General features: G+C 40.3%; 1 long non-coding RNA gene across 1 annotated transcript; it reads left to right on the top strand.

Annotated features, from left to right (window-relative positions):
- Nucleotides 1–1,060: 1,060 nt before the first annotated feature.
- LOC110902468 lies at nt 1,061–1,398 on the top strand. The gene is made up of 2 exons (XR_002571136.2): nt 1,061–1,121; nt 1,197–1,398. It is a non-coding gene; the product is annotated as an uncharacterized LOC110902468 (long non-coding RNA).
- Nucleotides 1,399–4,191: the final 2,793 nt, after the last annotated feature.

Below are 4,191 nucleotides of genomic sequence, written 5' to 3'. Positions count from 1 at the left end.
CATGCTCACTCAAGCAGAGGTAAAGTAAAGTTTATCATCATTCATCAATTTTCTTTTCTTTTTTTTTAGAATAAAGGTTTTTATATTTGCAACTTGACAAAATGTCATTTATATTAAATTTATTTTAAGTTAATAGTGTACTGGTTATAACTAATATCAAATCTTTACTAATACTTGATTTCTTTTTATCATGGTTGACTTTGCGAGAACTAACGGAGCTTGTGTTCTTAATATGTCTGAACTGAAAGTGTTTGAGGCTATGATGCATAAGCTGACTCTGTCAGGTTACATATTTGTTTCTTGTGCTTAAAACACGTGTACTTCATGCTTTAAAGGTTGTTTAAGTTTCGTGGCAAATTACTCTTGTTGTGTACTCCGGATTTTGTGTTCTTAATCTGTCTGAACTGAAAGTGTTTGAGGCTGTGATGCGAAAGCTGAGCTTGTGTTCTTAATAAACATATGTGAAGGACAAGATGGTAATTGAACAAGGTGTTGAAAAAACACTTAATGCACAATGTACAACTGTTAAGGAACAAGAAAACACAAACCCTTTTACCCTTTACAAGGTTATACATCTTCCGTCCAAATGTTCTTATTCTGTCTGAACTGAAAGTGTTTGAGGCTGTGATGCGAAAGCTGAGCTTGTGTTCTTAATCTGTCTGAACTAAAAGTGTTGAGTCTATAATGCATAAGCTGACCTTGTGTTCTTAATCTGTCTGAACTAAAAGTGTTTTGAGGCTGTGATGCAAAAACTGAGCCTGTGTAATCTATCTGAACTGAAAGTGTTTGAGGCTGTGATGCAAAAACTGAGCCTGTGTAATCTATCCAACAACTCAAGCAAATGTTTTCTTTGCATTTTAGGGGGAACATGGGTGCTTCTCTCCCAGGGCATACAAAACATAGGTTATTGGCGGCAGCTCGCCATATTTAACATATAAAAAAACTTTATATGTTAAATTTGGCGGGCTTCCGCCAATGACCTGTGTCTTGTATGCCCTGTGGAGAGATGCACCCATCTTCCCCCTAAAAAACATAGAAAACATTTGCTTGAGTTGTTGGACCGAGCGAACCTTGCATAATGCGTCAAGGGAAACTATTGGTCGAGCGAGACATTTGTTCAGGTATCCTTATTTCATGATAAAATGATTATGAATAGCTGTGCATAAACTAATCGCAAGTTTGTTTGGTATATGCAGGGTAATAGGGAACAGAGGTTGAACCTGTGGTTTGACGCAACAAAGAACTTCCGTACTTACTCTATTCTATGACTACTGCAGTGACACCGGTCGGCTTGAATCGAGCCCAAATCAGTTTTCTGGATTTGAAATGATAGCCATTCAAGTTTATAATAAAAAGCAATCATGCTGTAGTGAACTACTTTTAAAAAAAAAAAACAGATGTATGTATGTATGCATGTTCTGATTATATATTAGAAACCACCTACATATTTCTGATGCTTGAATGGGAACGACTATTGGACCAACAAAAACAAGATAATTTCATATTTATGATGCTAGCTACCAATATGTATTCATTATTGATTATCTTGTATACACTTGTACGAAGTGTCATGCACAGCAAAAGGTATAGTTATTCTTTGTGTGCATTGCCACTCAAGTTCATTGTTTGGGTCAACTAACGGGTCAAAATAGGCTTTCGAACTCTAAAAATGGATCTTCGGAATCAGTTAGTTGTAGCAAGAAAATGGTTGGTTGGGTTATGTGGTTAACTTTACTAGATATGCCATCACTTCATCTGTTATAAAACACAATATTGACCCATCGGTTGGCAGGTTTCAAATCTTGACTTGACCTTTAGAGCATATGTATTGGTAAATATCTGCCAACGTGCAGTAAGTAATCAGACAGCGTTACCTTTTCAACACTTAACATTTTAATGTTGTTTTTGTAGTTATGTTTAATACAAGTATAAATAGTTGGACAAAGGAACCTAAAATCTTGACCCGGATTACAATTTAAATTACATAAGGTACTAATAGATCCTACTTGACCCGGATTACATCTCTAAACAATGAAACCCTAGAATCTTGAGCCATTTTTCTCTCTAAATTCACTTGCTACAATTTATCGCGCCATATTGAAATCGAAGAACAACAAACCTATAGGTGATAAACTAACGGTAAACGAGTATCCTATTGTAAATCGTCACTCCCGCCAAACCTATAGGTGATAAACTAACGGTAAACGAGTATTCTATTGTAAATCGTCACTCCCGCCGCATCGCGCGGGTAAATGGCTAGTATATATATATATATATATATATATATATATATATAGCTTGTTCAGCGTTTAAATAAATAAGATAGTCTATAATAAAATATGAGGTGTGGAGGAGTAACACGTAACGAAAAGAAAACAAATAATTTATGAATGCGAAAACGAACGGTGCTAACCTCGGATGTACGGGTTATCAGATCATCCTCAAGTTGAAAGAAATTTCGTCCCGAAATTTAGCAAACTGTCACTGTAGAAGCTAGTGTGCTTGCGAGTTTCCGTGGGATGTCACATCATCCCCAAGTTGATTTAGAACTTCATCCTGAAAATAGTTTCAGCGCTAGCGCTAGATGCAACCTGTTTAAACAATTGAGGGCGCATCATTTGATTTTCCCGTTCCCAGGTGAACTCTGGTCCACACTTTGAATTCCAACGAACCCGATCGATCGGAATTTTACTTCGTTTAAGCGTTTTGATCTCTCGATCCATGATTTCCACTGGTTCCTCAATGAAATGGAGCTGATCATTAATTGTGAGCTCTTTGAAAGGAACGATGAGGGTCTCGTCTGATAACCATTTCTTCAGATTCGACATGTGTAAGACGTTGTTAACACTACTATGCTCTTCGGGCAAATTCAGTCTGTACACCACCTTGCTGATTTTCTTAGTGTTTTCGAAGGGTTCGACATAACGCGGATTAAGTTTGCCCCGTTTGCCCAAATCGAATCACACCTTCCCAAGTTGAGACTTTAAGTAGCACGATCCCCAACCTGGAGCTCGAGCGGTTTCCTACGCTTCCAGCGTAGCCTTCCTGTCGGTCCCAAGCTGCCGTCGCTCGTTGTCGGATTTGGGCAATCTTTTCCGTTGTGTCGATAACAAGTTCTGGGCCAGTGATTTGGCTGTCGCCCACTTCTGCCCAGCGTAGAGGTGATCGGCATTTCCGCCCGTACAAAGTCTCGAACGGAGCAGCCTTGATGCTGGTGTGGTACCGGTTATTGTAAGAGAACTCTACTAAAGGTAGGTGTCTTTCCCAACCGTTACCAAAATCAACAACACATGCTCGAAGCATGTCTTCTAGGGTCTGGATAGTGCGTTCAGTCTGCCCATCCGTCTGAGGGTGATACGCTGTGCTCATGTCTAGACGTGAGCCGCAGGATTTGTGCATCGCCTGCCACAAATCAGATGCAAAGCGCGGGTCTTGACCAGATATGATGGAAGTTGGCACTCCATGCCTAGTAACCACTTCCTTCAAGTAGATGTCCGCAAGTGTAGAAAACTTGTCAGTTTCCTTGGTTGCTAGAAAGTGTGCAGACTTGGTTAGTCGATCCACGATCACCCAGATGGTTTCGTTTCCTCGCTGAGATCTAGGTAAGCCAGTGATGAAATTCATGGAAATCTGCTCCCATTTCCATGTTGGGATCTCTGGTTGTTGGAGTAGTCCTGATGGCTTCTTGTATTCAACCTTAACCCTAGCACGGGTCAGGTATTAACTAACATAGGTCGCTATGTTGGCTTTCACATGGGGCCACCAGTACAAAGTTTTGAGGTCTTGGTACATCTTGTCAAAACTAGGATGCACCGAGTAACGAGACTTGTGTGCTTCGTTCATCGCAAGCTCTCGTAGGTTTTCATAGGATGGAACCCAGGTACGTTCCATGAAATAGTAAGTACCATCTTTCCTTACGTACGAGTTGCTTTTCCATGCCCCGCATGGACTCATCTTTAAGGTTCTCTTCCTTCAATGCTTCAATATGAGCGTCACGAATCTGGGTAGGAAGAATGGAGTGGATGGTAAGCTGTAACGCATGTACACGCTTATGTTTGGTTTCCTTACGACTGAGGGCATCAGCCACAACGTTGGCTTTGCCTGGATGATACTTGATTGCGCATTCGTAGTCGTTAAGGAATTCGACCCATCGACGTTGTCGCATGTTCAACTCCTTCTGATCCAAGATAT

The sequence above is a fragment of the Helianthus annuus genome, chromosome 13 (genome assembly GCF_002127325.2).
Source record: "Helianthus annuus cultivar XRQ/B chromosome 13, HanXRQr2.0-SUNRISE, whole genome shotgun sequence".
Lineage (NCBI taxonomy): Eukaryota > Viridiplantae > Streptophyta > Magnoliopsida > Asterales > Asteraceae > Helianthus > Helianthus annuus.
This window is presented reverse-complemented; position numbering and strand designations above follow the sequence as displayed.